This window comes from Macaca thibetana, chromosome 5 (genome assembly GCF_024542745.1).
Source record: "Macaca thibetana thibetana isolate TM-01 chromosome 5, ASM2454274v1, whole genome shotgun sequence".
NCBI lineage: Eukaryota > Metazoa > Chordata > Mammalia > Primates > Cercopithecidae > Macaca > Macaca thibetana.
In genome coordinates, this window is record NC_065582.1 from 24,170,078 (window position 1) to 24,190,266 (window position 20,189).

The 20,189-nt window shown below is 37.6% G+C and overlaps 1 protein-coding gene and 1 long non-coding RNA gene across 2 annotated transcripts in view; both read right to left on the minus strand.

Moving 5' to 3' along the window:
* The window catches only part of CPE (carboxypeptidase E), a 536,015-nt gene that overhangs the window by 209,199 nt on the left and 306,627 nt on the right, over positions 1–20,189 (minus strand). The window lies entirely within an intron of this gene.
* Positions 1–20,189, minus strand: part of LOC126955374 (uncharacterized) — a 77,672-nt gene that overhangs the window by 48,794 nt on the left and 8,689 nt on the right. The gene's annotated exons all lie outside the window — the stretch shown is intronic.

The following is a 20,189-nucleotide window of genomic DNA, read 5'->3' on the forward strand; positions in this document are numbered from 1 at the left end:
CTTTATAGCAGCATGACTTATAACCATTTCGGTATATCCCCAGTAATGGGATGGCTGGGTCAAATGGTATTTCTAGTTCTAGATCCTTGAGGAATTGCCACACTGTTTTCCACAGTGGTTGAACTAGTTTACAGTTCCACCAACAGTGTAAATTTGTTCCTATTTCTCCACATCCTCTTCAGCACCTGTTGTTTCCTGATTTTTTAATGATTGCCCTTCTAACTGGTGTGAGATGGTATCTCATTGTGGTTTTGATTTGCATTTCTCTGATGGCAAGTGATGATGAGCCTTTTTTCATGTGTCTGTTGGCTGTATGAATGTCTTCTTTTGAGAACTCTCTGTTCATATCCTTTGCCCACTTTTTGATGGGGTTGTTTGTTTTTTTCTTGTAAATTTGATTGAGTTCTATATAGGTTCTGGATATTAGCCCCTTGTCAGATGACTAGATTGCAAAAATTTTCTCCCATTCTATAGATTGCCTGTTCACTCTGATGGTAGTTTCTTTTGATGTGCAGAAGCTCTTTGGTTTAATTAGATCCTATTTGTCAATTCTGGCTGTTGTTGCCATTGCTTTTGGTGTTTTAGACATGAAGTCCTTGCCCAAGCCTATGTCCTGAATGGTATTACCTAGGTTTTCTTCTAGGGTTTTTATGGTTTTAGGTCTAACATTTAAGTCTCTAATCCATCTTGAATTAATTTTCGTATAAGAAGTAAGGAAAGGATCCAGTTTCAGCTTTCTACTTATGGCTAGCCAATTTTCCCAGCACCATTTATTAAATAGAGAATCCTTTCCCCATTTCTTGTTTTTGTCAGGTTTGTCAAAGATCAGATGGCTGTAGATGTGTGGTATTATTTCTGAGGGCTCTGCTCTGTTCCATTGGTCTATATCTCTGTTTTGGTACCAGTACCATGCTGTTTTGGTTACTGTAGCCCTGTAGTATAGTTTGAAGTCAGGTAGCATGATGCCTCCAGCTTTGTTCTTTTTGCTTAGGATTGTCTTGGAGATGCGGGCTCTTTTTTGGCTCCATATGAACTTTAAAGCAGTTTTTTCCAATTCTGTGAAGAAAGTCATTGGTAGCTTAATGGGGATGGCATTGAATCTATAAATTACCTTCGGCAGTATGGCCATTTTCACAATATTGATTCTTCTTATCCAAGGGCATGGTATATTCTTCCATTTGTTTGTGTCCTCTTTTATTTCACTGAGCAGTGGTTTGTAGTTCTCCTTGAAGAGGTCCTTTACATCCCTTGTAAGTTGGATTCCTAGGTATTTTATTCTCTTTGAAGCTATTGTGAATGGGAGTTCATTCATGATTTGGCTCTCTGTTTGTCTGTTACTGGTGTGTAAGAATGCTTGTGATTTTTGCACATTGATTTTGTATCCTGAGACTTTGCTGAAGTTGCTTATCAGCTTAAGGAGATTTGGGGCTGAGACAATGGGGTTTTCTAAATATACAATCATGTCATCTGCAAACAGGGACAATTTGACTTCTTCTTTTCCTAACTGAATACCCTTTATTTCTTTCTCTTGCCTGATCACCCTAGCCAGAACTTCCAACACTACGTTGAATAAGAGTGGTGAGGCTGCTTTTTTTTTTTTTTTTTTAAAGGATCTTACATTCTTTTTGTGGAACTAAAGCCACAGTGGTGAATTTTGGTGGAGATGAACACATCAGGACTCTTACACTCTCATGCAGTGGGATGTCTCTGCCAAATTCCTATAGTATTTAATGGGAAATATTGATACGAATCTTTTTTCAGGTCAATGAGAACAGTTGGCCTCCTAAAAGTCCTGGTCCTTAGGCAATGAGGAATGGATCTGTTGTCAATTTAGGGTTGTGTAGTCAAGATTATAAACAGGAGTATGTTAGAAAATGCTTATTTAGCAAAGCGCAGAGTGGCTTTGGTATAAAAAACTTTTAAGAAAACTTACAAGAGCCTTTGGATCACTGCTCATCCCCTCCAAGTGACACAATGACTAAATGCTTGTGAATTTAATAACTTGAATCACACAAGACTAAGAAGAAATATGAAGTCTAAGTAAATCTTATTTCTTTTTTTCCCTGAAACCAATGAAAAAAACTATATTCACTACACAGTATTTCCAAAAGTCTGGACCAGTCAAGGTTTTAATTAAAAAGCCAAATGTCTCTGTTGATGAATTTTAAGCCAATAGGAAATTGAAGATCAAACTTCAAACCTCTCAGGAAAACAGTTTTGAAAGGAAATGCTCACAGACCCACCGCTGGGTGCTGCTCTGATAAACAGATGAACCCTTCCATATGTGCCTAAATTCCAGTTACACCCATTGGCCAGAGCCATTATTGGCCAAATCCTGCTGCTAAAACCGCTAGGCACTGATGAGAGAGGTGCCAGAAATAATAAGCTGGAGCTTAGGCAAAACCCAAGAGGAAACACTCGATGTCAGATATGAGTTTGCCATTGTTTTGAGGGAACATGGATGGAGGAAAGAGTAAATGCCTGTGTGTTTGAGAGTCAACGTATATACCTTGACTATCAGACTGGATCTTATTTTCCTTGGCCGTTCAAAACTGACACGAGATCATCTTTTGCTGATATTTACTTAAGTGGTGACATTCATTTCCAGGCTGCTCTCCAGAGTTATTCTAGTGTTAAGAACGCTTTTTAAAATAATCAATATATGAAATAATAAAACATCAAGCAGATGTTTATAAACATTAGCCAAGCTCAATTCGTGTAATTGTGACACTATATCCACTCAGGGGAAACTCATTTTGCTAGAGGGGACAAATAATCACCTAGGCTTCCCATGCTTATACTGAGTTTTTATCATCACTAGTATGTGGCAGGGAAGCTGCAAGCAGGAAAATCTCACAAAACACATGCCTACTCTCTCTCCTTATATGCTCCCATGGCTGTTTCTATAAAGATGCCCCACAAAAACCATAACTGAATCCTAGATGGACGAACCAGTAGTTCCTTTAAACAACCAAAAGCCACATAGACTTTGAAAAGCCGATAAATGTTAAGCTGACCCAGAATCATGTAGTTTCTGGACTTGGCTTTCCTATTTAGCTAGCCACAAGACAATTTAACTCGCCACTTAGAAGAGTTCAGAGAAGCCACTTCCATCTGAACTGTATAATAATATTTATAATCCCCATAGTACCACTAAGAATCACAGAATTTTAGAGCCAAAAGGGACCTGGGAGGAGATAATATCCAACCGATAAAATTCAGTAATATTCAAAAATTACTTAGTATTATGTGCCAGAATTGTATTGCATTGTTGTATGTCTACTAAGTCCCAGATCTTGCAACTACAAAAATTGACATAATTGGCCCCACCCTTAGAGAGCTCACAGTATGGAAAGAAGAAAAATTCATACAGAACAATATTAAACTACAATATGAGCAAGCTCACCAACAGAGATACAGACACAGGAGCATGAAGGAGTTAATAATTAATGTTTTCAAAGTTAGTGACAGTTTCCTGGAAAATGTAAATTTTTGTTCTGTTGGGAAGGAGAAGGAATATGTCATCCAGCAGAAAGGTGGGGGAGAATGATAGGGGGAAGAACGCCAGAAGGAAAAGGTATTCCAAGAATAGAAACCAGCAAGAACAAAATAAACAAACACACAGGTGTTAGCCTGTGTGCTGTATTTGTGTAACATGAGTAAAGTCTGCAGTGACTGAAATGTAGGTGGGTGGCAGAAAAATGCTGTTTGACTACTTTACTAAGAAGCCTAAGCTGATCCCCAATAGGGAGTAACCTCGGATGAGTTTTAGCAACTTAGGGTAGCATAAAGGGTGATTGAAAGAAGATTGAGGAAGAGGCTCTGAACATTGTCAGCGGCAAGCAAACTATGGAAGTACTGATGAGTTCTAAATTGGAGCACTGAATGAAATCAGTTAACGAGAGGCCAGTGAAGTCTTAAGTTTCCTTTTCCTTAATCCCAAGATTTTTGTTTTCTGTCTGATTCTACATACTGAGAAAACACTGGGTGAAAAGTTACCCGAGGTTCAAGTAAAAGTGCAGCACGGCACCCTATTTAAGAGCAGAGGTTGCCTCCTTTGACATCCTGGCACTATAGTTATCTGCAGGGTTCATGTTCAAAGCCTGGCGTCAATTGCAATGTGGGGAATTTGAGGGAAAAATCAGTCATAGGAAACCAGAAGAAGACATGATCCTCAGCTGCTTGTGGGAAACTATCCTCAGCAGGACTTTGGTATTGTGAAATATTTTAATAATAATACAGGCCTATGAATTCTTGGTATTAAACAATGTGCCAAGTACCTGGCAGCCAGCACAGCTGGAGCAGCGGTGGGACTGGAGCCCCAGGGTTGCTGCCGCCCTGCTCTTGAGCTCCCTGCTTCCACGTGTGGGTCCCACAGAAATGTTCTTCACTGAGGCAAAGGGGACATCGAGGCTTTGTGGCTTGGGGACATCGAGGCCATCTCCTTGTACCAGTCTCTGATAGTTTTGCTTAGCCTCTGCTTGCCTGCCTGACTTCTGCATACTTCTGACCACATTTAACCAAGACCCCTGCTTTGCTCACATCTGGCTCTGTCATCTGTAATTTCTTAGCCCGCACCCCAAACCTAGAGCTCTTCAAGGATCTGGTACAAATAACTAAAATGGCTCTGAGATACAAATATACTTATATAAAGTAAATTTTTAATGGTATGATTTGAATTATGACCACTTAAAGACAGAAATATGGTTGGCTTTTAACTTCTTTTTCCTATTCATACTTAGAAATGATTCCAATTGTTTTAGAATGTTTTGCCAAATATTCTCTGCCTCTATTTTAATGATATCTGCCTAGATTTTTTTTCTGTCTTTCAGCTTAATAAAATGAACAAAAAATATTTTCTGAAGTTAATCATAAATATAAAACTATGTAAAAATCTAATAGATTATTAGAATTAGGAGAATGGGGGCTATAAAATATGACCTGTCTCCCAATTTATGAACATCTTCTATGAAATCACGGACAATTTTCACCAAGACACTCTCACGGACAGCTAAACTATAAAACAAACAAACAAAAATGAACAAACAAAAAAATTTGTATCACCTTTTATCCATTTATCACCTTTGATGTATAGATAACTTCAGCTACAGTTGACCCTTGAACAGTGCAGGAGTTAAGGGAACCGACTCCCTGCAATGTTAGAAATACAAGTATAACTTTTGACTTCCTAAAAACTTAACTACTTAATTGCCTTCTGTTAACTGGAAGCCTTGCGGATGACATAAACAGTCAATTAACACATATTTTGTAGGTGGTATATATATTATATACTGTATTCTTACAATAAAGGAAGCTAGAGAAAAGCAAATGAAGGCCATTATCTTTAGCAGACGAATGCAGGAGCAGAAACTCAAATACCACAGATTCTCACTTGTTAGTGGGAGACAAACGATGAGAACACATGGACACAAAGAGAGGAACAACAGACACTAGGGCCTATCAGAGGGTGGGAGGAAGGAGAGGATTAGGAAAAATACTAATGGGTACCAGGTGATGAAATGATCTGTACAGGAAATCCCCATGACTCAAGTTCACCTGTATAACAAACGTGCACTTAAAAGTTAAATTTGTACTGCTGAACTTAAAAGTTAAATTTTTAAAAAATCATAAAGAAGAGAACATGTATTAATGAATATGTTCATCAAGTGAAAATGAATCGTTGGAAAGATCTTCATCCTCTTCATCTTCACATTGAGTAGGATGAGGAAGAAGAGGGGTTAGTCTTGCTGTCTCAGGAGTGGCAGAGGCAGAAGAAAATCTGCATATAAGTGGACCCTCACAGTTAAGCCTTTATTCAAAGGTCAACCGTATATAAAGTTGGAATCTGCTTACCTCTGTCTTCCAACCATTGGTCTTATTTTGCCTGTTGAGACCACATAAAGTAAGTCTATGCTCTCATTCATAAGATAGAGAGAGATGAAGAAAGGAACTGTAATCACCTAGATTTATATTTTCCTGAGCTCTGTATTCCCAGGTCTATCAATCATTACTTGTGTGAGTCTTACAAATCCCTCACCCTTTTGGTCACCCCTCCTGTGGAAACTCATTATTTTGTCAAGGTTATTTTGGTATTTCTAGAGTATTGTAAGAACATCTGGAGATGATACTTCTGTTAATGCTATGTAAGATTCCATTTTTTTTTCAACATCTGTGTCACTGTTGATTCATTTTAAGCTTGGAGCCAAATGAAATCCTTAGGTCAATTATTTACCAAACTATTTGCTTTTAAACCAAATGCTAACTATTTCTTCTACTAGCAAACCAATAGGGAAGGAGGTGTAAGGACTGAGAAGGAATTAGCTAGTCTAGGCAAGTCTCAGAAAATTTTGAAGAAACACATTTCCATTTGAAATTCTCTGTTTGTAAGGTAATTTATTATTTTTTTCATTTGAAAACATCATAAAGCTGAGTGATATGGTATTCTCTGGGGTAATTTGAATTCTGTCTGACATTACAGTATGTATGATAAATTGATTGCTAATAGTGCTAGAAATATTTACTTTGTAAATAATTTGTATCAACAATCTTATTTAAAAGTTACACAAATGCTTACTAGGAGAACTGAAATATATGTGAAGCACTTTGGTATCTTCCATTTACCAATTCAGTGTTTATTTTGTTTGGTTCAACACTGTTATACCAGGACCAGGGCCAAGAATGGACAAGTTGTTGAATAAATCTAAGATAGTACTTTCTGTCTACTGTGTATTAAAATTCCATTAGCAATCTCTAATTTCTTTCTTTCTTTCTTTCTTTTTTTTTTTTTTTTTTTTTTTTTTTTTTTTGAGATGAAGTTTCACTCTGTTGCCCAGGCTGGAGTGCAATGGTGTGATCTCGGCTCACTGCTACCTCTGCCTCCCAGGTTCAAGCAATTTTTCCGCCTCAGCCTCCTGAATAGCTGGGATTACAGGCACATGCCACCATGCCCAGCTATTTTTTGTATTTTTAGTTGAGACGAGGTTTCACCATGTTGGCCAGGCTGGTCTCGAACTCCTGACCTCGTGATCTGCCCGCCTCGGCCTCCCAAAGTGCTGGGATTACAGGTGGGAGCCACCGTGCCCGGCCTCAATCTCTAATTTCTTTTCACTTTGTTTCGTGTTTGGAGAGTGCTCCTTGTGGGGCAATTATATATTTTACCTGTGTTCTGTTTTTCAAATGCAAACACTTTGTTAATATGCATGGGAAAAGAAACTTCTTTCTATAATTGGACCAAAATATTATCTTTTCACAAAGGAGATTGTATATTACACCTATAAACATAAAAGTATTAGCTCTAAAAGACAGTGCTGTGGTGTTGGAAAATCAGTTTCCCAATTTCAGTTTCAAAAATTGTATTGAGTTATTATATATGAAAGACCTGTAGCTACTAAGTGCTGTGGTCTCCATTACAGCAAAGTATAGCAAAGTATCCCATAGTGAGGGATGACACTGATCACATTATAGATATAGTTTTAAATGGTTAATATATATATATCCAATTCCCATAATATAAGTTTTTAAAAGATCCATTAATTTAGGTGTTGAGAAAATATTAAGATTTACTATTTGGCTTCATAATCTTAGGCACTTTGTTAAAACCTTTGGCCTGTTTTTGAAACTAAATTTCTTTGAAAAATCTACTTGCTTTCTCCAGGACAATAAAAAAAAAATCCCCTCCCAATATTACATTGCTTTTATTGAAAAAAGTCTTTCCTTTGAGAACTTGAGATCTCTGATGTTCTCATGCCCCTGGTAAGTTCCCTGTCCAATTACCTATCATCGCCCAGCTGTGATTCACACCGTGCACTTAGATTTAGTGACTAAAAAAAAATTTATACCCAGAACAGTTCACATGACACAGGTCAAAGGGACAGCATGGATAATTCTCAGCACACAGATGTTCAACAGAGACAATGCGGAGACCAGCATGGAAATATTACTGCATTTGTAACCCCAGTGTGCTGTGGCCATTAACAAAGAGAAGCAGTGCAACAACGTGTGTTCACCTGTCTACTCTGGCCTGCAACATTTCAGTTCGCCATGTCATTGTTTTTCTAACTACACCACTGAAGATTCAATCTGGAAAGAAAGTCACTGAAGATTGAATAATAAAGAGAATATAATAGTGTTTCCTCTAATAAGTCCTAGTGGTCACTGCTAGCTTACTGTAACATTTTGTAAAAATATGAATTAAAAGACAACGGCCTTTGCAACAAAAGTGATTTGCTTTAGAAGCCAAAGACTCATTACAGTGCTGTGAGTTTCAGAGGCAAAATGGCAAAAGGAGGAAGTAGAACAAAGTAAAGGAAATATTCAAGCTGGTCACAGAGGAAGGCCGTGTCAAATGAGTATGAAGTCAGAGTTCACCAAAGCCACTTGTGGATAGAAATCAAAGGTAACCTTTCCAGGTTGAGGCCATGCATTTTATCTGAGCTCTGGCCACACAGTGGAGACTTTGGGAGACCTCCAACTGATGGTTACCTTTAGAATGTTCACCTCCACAGGAAGACAGACATTTCATGCATCCAGCCAGTATTTATTGTTTAAGCTACTACGCTAGGTGCTCTGAGGAATGCCCAAATCAGCCAGGCTTCTGTTCTGAATTCTACCCTCCAAGTGTCTAGAAAAGGATAAGCCAGGTACACAAATAACAATAATACAGGGTAGAATTTGACAAGAACTATGAGAGTGGCATCAACTGCCATGGGATTGAGAAAAGGAAAGAGATCCCTGCAGGAGGCCCAGGGGAGGCAATTCTGGAAGGGTCGCTGGTGGCTTCACGGAGGAGATGGCACTTTTTAAATTCGGTAATTCACTAATTGACCTATTCATAAACCTTTTCACTTTCTTTTTCAGGTCCTTCTGGAGGTTTCCTCATGGAAAGATGGATGAAAACAGAATGTGGCCTCCATCAATGTAGCACAACATTAGGTAACAAAATCAACGCTACTTGATAGGGGTCAAGTTATGCTTAAGCAGGAAAGCACGTGAATCCTTCCTAATCATCTAGTGGCGATGTCCAATATGGGGTCCACTAGCAGCATATGGCTACTTGTATTCAAAGTAATTAAAATAAAAATAAGTTAAAAATTCAGTGTTTCAGTTGCACTAGCTAAATTTCAAGTGTTCAATAGCCATGTATGGCCAATGGCTACCATATTGGACAGAGCAGATATAGAATATTTATGTCATTGCAGAAAGTTCTACAGGCCAGCACCAAAGGATTTAATATCAAAATTAAGAAGACTGTACTTTACCACTGTGATTTCCAGGTACTTCCACTGAATAATTGTGACCTGCCATAAATTATATTGAAATTAGATATAAATGCCACCAAAAGATGATGGAGGACTAGAAAAATCTATAATGTGACAGTGATCACATTATAGATATAATTTTAAATGGTTAAAAATGAAATTATTTGAATTTTAAAATGCCTTAAGATACTTACCATTGAAAACATTTGGAGAGAGGAAAATCAATTAAACACAGCAGTAGTCAAGCAGGAGGAGTCACAAGAAAAAGATCAGAAATGCTTAAGGAGGCCAGGTGCAATGGCTCACGCCTATAATCCCAGCATTTTGGGAGGCTGAGGCCGGCGGATCACCCGAGGTCAGGAGTTCACCTGAGGTCAGGAGTTCCAGACCAGGTTGGCCAACATGGTGAAATTTTGTCTCTACTAAAAACACAAAATATTAGCCGGGCGAGGTAGCTGGCACCTGTAATCCCAGCTACTCGGGAGACTGAGGCAGGAGAATCACTTGACCCTGGGAGTTGGAGATTGCAGTAAGCAATCAAAATTTCACTCAAAGAAATTTTGCTCCACGGCACTCCAGCCTGGGTGACAAAGCTAGACTTCATTTCAGAAAAAAAGGAAAAAGCAAAATGGTTAAGATGGGTAATCTGAGTTAAAAGTTAGAAGAAAAGCGGCAATGAAAAAATACACTTTAGTCAAGCATCAGGAGGGATTTTTTTTTTAAGTGAAAATGATAGAAAAGGAGAAATACTCTGGGGATATAGAAGACATCTTTTCTGAGGCCATTATCCACATAATCTAATTCTCTGGATTTATCTAAATCATCTACAAGGAGCCCACTTCCTTTACCCAATTTCTTTTGTATGACAAAGTGCTTGCTATAAATTAGTCTGCTTATTTTTTTAATTAAAAGAACATTTATGTGTAATTTTAATGCCTTATTGAAATTAGTCTTTCAACCTCAACGTTATAAATCAAGTTATAAAGCCCCAGGGGATTAAAATATTGTGTCACAGATCAGTGGAAATTTTCTTAATGATTCACAGCAAAATACAACTGCCTGAAACTGAGCAAAAGTTTCCTACTGAGAATTCAAAGAAGACATAATAGTTTGCCTCATTTATATCTCTAACATAATTAAAATAAACTCTGAAGGAACAATCTAAGATTTATATATATCTTAGGTAAACAATATTTAAATTTTGTATTTTGACATTTGCGGCACTGAGGAATGTACACTTAAGTATCTTAAAGAAACCAGCAAAATATCTTTCTAAGAAAATGAACTAACTTTCTTCTTATTGTGAAATTGGGATTACAAAAGAAATGTGTGCATTTAGAAAAGGTAACCCAGCACACAAAAACTCTAATGATGTAGTTAATGCTTTTTAATTAATGGAAGTGAGCCTCTTTAATAACCCAAGTTTTGAAGAAGGTCACAATTTCAAAGCTGCTTGAGTGGGAAGCAAAAACATATTTGATGTAAGACATCATAAGTAATGAAGAAATTTTATGGCTTTAAATATTATTTAAGGTCATTTGTTACTTAATGTAACAAACAGGATATTTTTACACGTGAAAGTAGCACCATACGAATAATCGATCAAAAAATAGTGTTTCATGAGAAATTGGAGGTTGGGGGATTAAAAAACCCAAATATTAACACTATTACCTATTGTATATTTGAATAGTGTTTTCAAGTTGCTTTTAATCCTTAAAACAGTAATATTTGAGATGCATGATTACATCCTTCCTACAGGTGGAGGAACAGGGCTTAGAGAATCCACATAGACTTGAGGTGTTAAGCCACTTTCAAATCAAAGCAAAACTTTCCCAGTGGGGAGCCCAGTGGATTGAGAGCTAAGAAGTGGAAAATTTGGTGTTGTGACCTAGTGTTCCAGGTTTTCTGTTCATAATTCAATTGTGGTAGACATTCGTGCCACTAATGGCTATCTCCTTCAGGGACATGGAAAGTTTATACTTCCCATCGCTTTCAAAGCCTGGCATGGCCATGTCACTTGTTTCAGCAACTATATGTCCATGGAAGTGATGTCACGTCTTAGCAAAAGCATTTAATTGACAGCACAAGACTCTCTAGCCTTCCCTTCTCCAGCACATGTTGATATGCATCTGTCCTGGACCCACAGAAAGAACTAAATGTTCATTTTCTTGAGTCTCTGAGACATTGTAATTGTATATTACAGAGCCAGATCTAACCTGTCCTGGCCAAAACATTTTGCACAGTCATGCTGCATAACAACTCTTCAGTCAATGACAGACCACATATATGAGAGTGGTCCCAAAAGTTTATAATACTGTATTTTTACTATTCCTTTTCTATGTGTAGATATGTTTAGATACACAGCTTCTTATGACTGTGTTACAATTGCCCACAGTATTCAATACAGTAGCACGCTGAACAAGTTTGCAGCTTAGGAGCACTAGGCTATACTAATTAGTACAGGTGTGTAAAACCTAGATGGGTTTGTGTAAGTACACTCTGTGATGTTTTCATGATGAAACTGTCCAATGCAACGCAGTTCTCAGAAAGTATCCCCATCATTAAGGGATACATGACTGTATTTTAAACCTAACTGGGCCCCAATTTTATCACACACTTAAAATGCAGCCTTTTCTTTTAATTACTATAATATTAAAAATGTTTGATGGGTGCTTTGGTGCACTCAAAACAAATTCTCTGAAATTCCTTCTCTAATTACATTCCCTGCTATTTTTTATAACAAATCAATTTACCTCCATTTGTTTTTAAGAGGCTTCCTCTTAGAACCAAATCTCAAAATAGCAATCTTTTGTCTTCGTGCTGACAGTCAATGACTGTTCCTGAATTTTCATTCTTTCTCTCTTACTATCATCTTTTCCCTTCTCTAGAACTTACACTTGGCTGTTCTGTAGCTACCAGATACTAACATTAAAAAGTTGCCTCTGCCACTATTCTGTCTAATAGTAGGTATTTTTTAAAGAGATTACAACTGCAGCTGAGAACATACTGGTACTTTATTCATCAGGACTCAAAGTCAAACTCATTTAGGCCAAGGGAGGGACTTTACTGGATCAACGAGTTCGAGAAAGAGCTAAAGAATGAGAAGGTGTTTCACCATGCTGGCCAGGCTGGTCTCAAGTTCCTGACCTCAAGTGATCTGCCCACCTCGACCTTCCAAAGTGCTGGGATTACAGGTGTGAGTCACCATGCCCCAGAGGCAGAGGTTACAGTGAGCCAAGATCACGCCATGACACTCCAGCCTGGACGACAGGGTGAAACTCCATCTCAAAATAATAATAATAATAAGAAGAAGAAGAAGAAGAAGAAAGTGGCATGGACAGAGGGACAACTGTTCCTCAGAAAACCTGGAACCGGTGAGAAAATCCTGTTTTTTCCTCCCTCCAGTTTGATTCTATTTCTTTCTGTGTTCTAGTTTCATTCTTGAGACCTATAGACAATTGCTGTCACATGACAGTGGCAGCTCACACATTTCACATCTCATAGACCTCTCCACCTGATAGATACGAATTCTTTTTCAATTACACTATGAGGAATTCCAAGGGAGGTCTCAGGTTGGCTCAGTTTGGGTCAGATGTTCAACCAACCAACTAGGACAGAAAGGAGGATATCTTGCTGGCACTTGGGGCAGGTCTTCCTCTAGCCTCCAGGTGGCAGGGCCGGTCCCACAGATGGAAGGACGGCAAGGTGAACAGACAAAACTATAGATGGCCACTATAGACCTACCCCAAAATACTGATGTAGTTTAATCTGGTTTTAGTTCTTAAAATTAAGATGTTGAGTACGGTAACTGTAGTATAGTTTAATCAAGTAAGTTAGATTACAGTGGGTTTTATACAGCTATACTTCTGCTGTAACTGAAAATCTGCTTTTTAAAATTATTATTTTTAGAGATCAGGTCTTTCTCTGTTGCCCAGGATGGAGTGCAGTAGCGTGATTATAGTTCACTGTAACCTCAAACTACTGGGCTCAAGCAATTCTCTCACCTCAGCCTCCCAAGTAGCTAGGACTGCAAGAGCATGACACACCTAAGATGATTTTTTGGTTGTTGTTTTGTTTTTGTTTTTGTTTTTATTGTTGAAGAGACAGGGCTTCACTATGGTTCCCAGGTTGGTCTTGATCTCCTGGCCTAAAGCAATCCTTATGCCTTTGCCTCCCAAAGCACTGGGATTACAGGCATGAACCATGCTCGACCTTCTCCTTTTATTTGAAGGTAAAACTGGCTTACAATTGCTTTTAAACTAAAAACTAACAGTGAAATCTGGAAACCATGATCCCAACTTTGCATGAAGATCAAATGGAAAAAAGCATAGATCTGAGACAAAAAGGCTGCTGATCCCACCTGCAGGTCAGCTCTGTAGTCAGAGTGCTCTTAATCTCACCTCTTCTGATCATCCTTCCTCTTCTACTTTAACCACTTCTGTGTTTCAGTAGGTTGAAACGACCTCTTACTGCACATTGAAAATCATGTTTTCAAGATGCTCCTCAATTCATATATGGATAAAAAAGGTATAGAAAAGGGAAATTCCCTTGTCCTGCTCTTGTAGGAAAAAAAAATTAAGCATTCTCATTGAAATAATTTAAGAATAAAATATGAGAACACAAGAATTTCCTTGGTAGAGTCTTTATTTCATAAATTAGTTCCTAAAACTGTAGAAGTGTCTGGGTGAGATTTTCTAGGGTACTGGGGATGATTTTCATTTGGTGGGAAGAGTTTCAAAAAACAAATGTCTACATCTTTTAAAATCCTAACCTATTTTCTGTATGCTACCATTTAAAAATATTATGCCTACCTGAAAATCAAAAGGTATCTATATATGTAAAAAATAGGATGATCTTAGAATTTGTTGCCTAAGCTTGAACACTTTTGAGATTGAAAGGGGGGCATTATTAAAAATACAGCTGGACAGCAGAGTAAATTGAAACAGTTCTGCCCAAATCAAATCTTAAAATCACTCTACTTAGAAACAACAATTGATCAATTTGGCTTCCCATTATGCTCCATTTTCTACTCATACTGTAAAAGAAAAAAATCCTTTGCTTTTTTTAAAAACGGGGAACGCTACAATTGACTTATTTTCCATGAAACATTCACATGTAACTGGCAAATTTTAAAAAAGAAAGCCTGATTATGTATACAGTCTTAAATCACAGAGATGCCATTTAGAATCTATAGTTTCCTAGCCCAGCTAGAGTCAGTAAGTCAGGCCGTAACACACTGTTACCATTTGGACTTGGCCGAAAGAGAACGAGGCCTTGAAACTCCACAACTGTGGTGGACCACAGCCTCGCCCCTCTCCCACGGCTCTGGAGATTTCCAATGGGCTGAGGCCTCTGTCCAACAGCAGAGATGAAGCCATAAATCAGTCTTTCCTTGGAATCATGGGGAGAGGACTGGGGCAGTTACCGGCTATGTTTATTCTCCACAATGGCCATTCTATCCCGACTTGTTCAGAGCAGTTACTTTCGGATTAAAACTGAAAGGAATGCATCGGCTGAGTACTGGACACACTGAAAGTGTAAAAAGAAAAAAGCAGAAATTATTTTAAGGTAATTCTGCTTGCCAGAATTACGTATGCTTTGAGCTTTTCTTTCAACTCATTTCCAATTTCTAGCATTATGTTGTCGTTATTCAATTATGATATAAAACAATATAGATATTGATACAAGGCATTACTGCAGTGCACATTCTGACGGCTGTGTTCTGCCCATTAATTCCTGTACTTCTCTTACTCTCCAAAAACCATGAAATCTCTTAGTATTGGTCATCATTTAAATCCCTCATCGATATTGGAAAATCTCTTCGCTTTCTAAGTATGCTTTCGTTCTGTTTCTCTCCGAAGTTTTCCCACTTTCTATTCATAGAAATGCACACTTCATTTACACGACTATGAAGCACATTTTTTTAACTTCGTGGCCTGCTTCCCATAATTCTAAGGCACTCAAATAGAGATGTCAGATAGACACCCCATTTTCTTCCTAAATGGAAGGTAAGGAAAAGCAGGTGACATTCCAAGAGCCACGCTAAATAAAGAAAAAAAAAGTCTCTGGTAACTGTGTGTTGAGATATGAAGGCCAGTGGTCCAATTATACACTATGAAACTCCATGAGTGAGTACAGATTAGTTCCTTTATCTACAAGGACCACCACAGTGCTGGATGAAGCCACTTAAAAGTGAATTCTGTCAACTTGTGAAGAGCAATTCTCTAGTACCGTAAGTCTTTCAAAGTATGATTTATTACCTCCAATAATACTTAAATATAGGCTGAAATCATTCAATCATTTTTTCACAGATTTAAATAAACTTGTCAGAAAGTTATAAATCATAGCCCAAGGGGAGACAGTGAAGCCTATAATATTCTGCACAGTATCCATTTGGGGTATGAATCAATCAATCGTGCTCATAATAAATTGGACAACTTCTGTGCCTCACACTATTAAAAATAATTTCAGTGAATGGATCACATAATTTTCTTAGTGGTACGCAATAGTCTCTTTTAAGCTGGTGAAATATGTTAAATGTTAAAGAAGGAAAGGAACACATACACACATGTATATATAGGCATATATGTATACATCTTTATGTGTGGATACACGCATAAGCTACACATATATGTGTTGACACATATAGATACAGACAATGATAGAGAGATAGAGGGGGAGAATAGATATACATTTATAGAATGAATTAATCACAGACAACAAACAGAGATGTTTAGAGTTAAAATAATTATTTACCAATGTGGTATAGCATTTGATGCATGCCAACTGAGTAAATGATCTTTTCTCTCCCACAAGCACAGATCTCCACAGTGCTAAGTTTATGAATTCACTTTTCTACAGTTGTAAAGACTAAATAGAATATTTCCAGCTCATCATTATGAGCTCCTAATTTTATGAAATGTAAAGGACTCACAGATACCCAAGGTATGCAATGGAAGTCATCTCTTCAATAATAACAGGCATTAGGATTTAACTTTAGTTTTAAGATGTTAGGGCTTTTATGTGTTTAGAAAACTATTCAAATGATAATAAAACTGAGACCACAGCTGCTTTTGACAGTTTAGTTTTCTTCTAAGCATCACGACTAACTGCGACTAATCCCTCCAAATGAACTTAATTTTGCAGAATGAAGCGTATTTGATATGAACAAATATTGAACAAAATGTTTCTTGTGAAGATGAGCCAGAGTCGCGCATTCACCCTTCTTGACTGTTGCAAAGTCACCTGGGGACACTTAACATTCCATAATTCAACAACCCTGGCCATCTTTTACTTCTAGGGAGTAGTAAACTTTTACTTTCTTATTGGAATATTTTATACCTGAATATGGTTTATGTCCCAGTTTTTACTTTCTTATCTTACTAATAACTCACTTTTAGACAGAAATAAAGAAAGGGGACTTCAGCTGACAATAAGAAAAATGACTTAAGTGAACAACAAAGAAATAGATGCCAAAAAAGCCCTCTTCTTATTTTTCTGTTTTAAGTATTTATAATTTTTGCATTCTAATAATGCCTTTGTAGAATTTGGCGTGTTGGCTAGATGATTTTAAAATGGATGATAATTTACATTCCGATGCATCCCATACCCACATAGCAATGGGATTGGAAAATACTTTCCGGCCACTCTCAACGATGGTTGTGATTCTCTGATTCTCAACAATTTACTCTGAGCAGGTAAAATAAATTATGAGTAGCAAAGGAGAAGGTCATAAATTTTCCATATCATTATTATAATTGGGTTATCTACCTATGGAAAAATACAAGTTCAAATGCACAATGTTCTAGATGCTGGATTGATAAAAGCCTGAAAATTAGTTTTTAATAAAAACGGTTTGTAATCTAACCCAGGGTATGTCAATGAACCAAATGTGCATGACTGAAATGTGCAAGAAAATCTCTTGGAAAATAATAACTCAATTTTTCTAAGTACTTTGCAAACATTTTCTCTAAAAGTTTTATAATCTGACTCATTACAGAGGGCCCTCAACGGCCCCCCCTACCCCGCAAAATTATAGCCAAAACCCAACAACAAAAATTAACAGTTTTTGGTTGCCAATGTTGAAATTACTTTTTCTGTTCCAACCCCCTTTTTATCTAAGTGGCTCCCAGAGACCAACATCTGAATGAATGCAGGGAGGTTTCCTTTGAATGTGCGATTATTCTGGCCCAAAATAAAAACTTAATTTTTCCCTAGATCTTTTCCTAGGAATCATATTATTTCGTTGTATAATATGTTCAAGCTCTGATGGTGTCTATTTCCGCAATCACATCATGGTATCCTAACCCCTTACCTCCCTGAGGTTCACAATTAAGCTGCCCAGCAATTTGAGAATAGAGCCCATGTATACTCCACTGGATAACCAGCAACCTTCTGCTGAACACTATGAAACTCCCACCAGTAATGAAATGCATGCTTTGCTAGCAAGTACTATCCAGCTTTAGAGAACAACATTTTCTTTTTTCAGTTTTCATGCCATAAAAAACCAGGAGAAAATATTTCTTTTTTTCTTTATTTTCCCCTTAGCTCAGAAACATAAATAGTGTTTCTAGATCTTTGGCCCCACTATTTAAAGACGGTGATCATTGTGTACTTAAGACTTTTTTTATTATTCAAATTATTTTATTTCTTGGCAGAAAATTAGGTCAAAAAATAACCAGAGGCTTTAAAGAATAGGAACAAACAGCCGTTTAGGGCTATTTTCTGGTTTTCAACCATCTTTACAAACATATCAAAAACCCTATATGGATCTTATAGAAACAAGTAAGAGTATATCAAGTAAGCCTTTCAAGAACAATATGCTACAGACTGTTCTGTAAAGCAAAGAGAAAAAAAAAGTGTGAATGTTTTTGCATGTGTTTATTAAGAAGGCTGGGCAAATTTACTCATTCAATTAGGAGTCCCAGATATCCACAAGCCTAGGAATCAAGGCACATCGGGATGGATTAACAAGCACCATGGTTGAACATCTCCAGTTTTGGGTTTAACATACCTGTAGTCATGATTTGGGGCACATGAAGGGCACAAAAAATAAAAGCTGATAGGAGAATTATTCTGAAAGAGAATTATCTTTTATAAGCAAATCAACTTGACTGCTGACTTTGGTTGTAAAAAGAAAACCCTCGGCACATGGATAGGGTAGTTGACAATTGAGAAATTAATTAAATTTTACATCCTAACATAAATTTGGGTTTCCAACAGCGGCCCAAGAGGGAAGGTATTACAGGCAGGAATAGAGAGGACAGAGGAGTGCAGTGGGAGAGAGTTGGGGAGAAGCCAGCCCAGACAGAGCACAAGGGCAGGGGCCTAGGACCTAAGGAAAAAGAGCAGTCTGAGAGCAGTGCCTGGAAGAAGGAATGACTGGTGGAATCCTAGGAACCAAATGTTTAGTATTTACTGTAAGATTTTTTTAAATAAGATTTTTTTCTTCTTGATGTTGGGCTAGGCTCTACGACTTAAATATCTAAGGAGATGATAACTGCTCTTCAATGTAGCTCCCCCAACCCTGTCCAATGACCTACAAATCATTCCTAATAAACCTGTTACTAAAGTATATGAGTGGCATTTGAGGAAATAAAAAAGTGGCTGGATTCCATTGACCTGGAGAAGAAAGGAGTCCCCAGTTGGTAGTGGAAAGGCTCAAGAAAAATAGAAACTTGAATGGTAAAAGGAATTTAGAAGAAAAAGTGACCAGGAGAAGGTGCCACATATTTTGTGGGCACACATTGGAACTTCAAGCCATTTTTATTTAAAGATCAAAAGACCATATGCCCTCCACAGGCTGAGACTAGAAGAAGTCCAGGCAGTTGGCAGAGGGCCTACATATAAAGTAATTGGCATGGGTGCTGAGTCCGGTTAGCATTCAGTAAGTCAAAAGAGAGCCATAAAGTGGGTGCATGGAGCCATTTTTCTGGAGCTACTTTAGTAATGTTCACCATAAGAGTACAGTCTCATATCACTTAATGACGGTGATGCTTTTCTGTAAATGCGTTGCTGGTGATTTCATCATAGAGTGCACAGGCACAAACCTAGATGTTTAGATGGTAGAGCCGACTACACACTTAGGCTGTATGGTAGAGCCGATTGCTCCCAGGCTGCAAACCTGTACAGCATGGTACTGCTTTGAATACTGTGGGAAACTGTAACACAGTGGTGTTTGTGCACCTAAATACATCTAAACATAGAAAAGGTACAGTGAAAATATAGTGAAACCCTTCCTCTACTAAAAATACAAACAAATTAGCCAGGTGTGGTGGCGGGCACCTGTAATCCCAGCTACTTGGGAGTCTGAGGCAGGAGAATCACTTGAACCCAGAAGGCGGAGGTTGCAGTGAGCCGAGATCGTGCCACTGTACTCCAGCCTGGGCGACAAGAACGAGACTCCATCTCAAAAAATGTATATATAGTATAAAGATAAAAAATGCTATGCCTATATAGGGCACGAACCATGAACAGAGCTTGCAGGACTGGAAGTTGCTCTGGGTGAGTCTGTGAGTGAGTGGTGAGTGAGTGTGAAGGCCTAGGACATTGCTGTATGCTACTGCAGAGTTTGTAAACTCTGCACACTCAAGCTACACTAAATTTATTTTTAAAAATTTATCTTTCCTCATTAATAAATTATAGCTTATATAATTTACCATAGCCATATGTACCATACCATACATATAAGCTATATATAGCTTATATAGCTTACCATAGCCTTTTTACTTTATAAGCTTTTTAATTTCTTAAAACTCTTTGACTCTTTTATAATACCATTTAGGTTACAACACAAACACATTGTATAGCTGTACAAAAATAATTTCTTTTTATACATTCTTATTCTATAAGCTTTTTTCCTATTTTTAATGTTTTTGTTTTGTTTTGTTTTTTACTTTTGAAATGTGCTTTGTTAAAAAGGAAGACACAAAC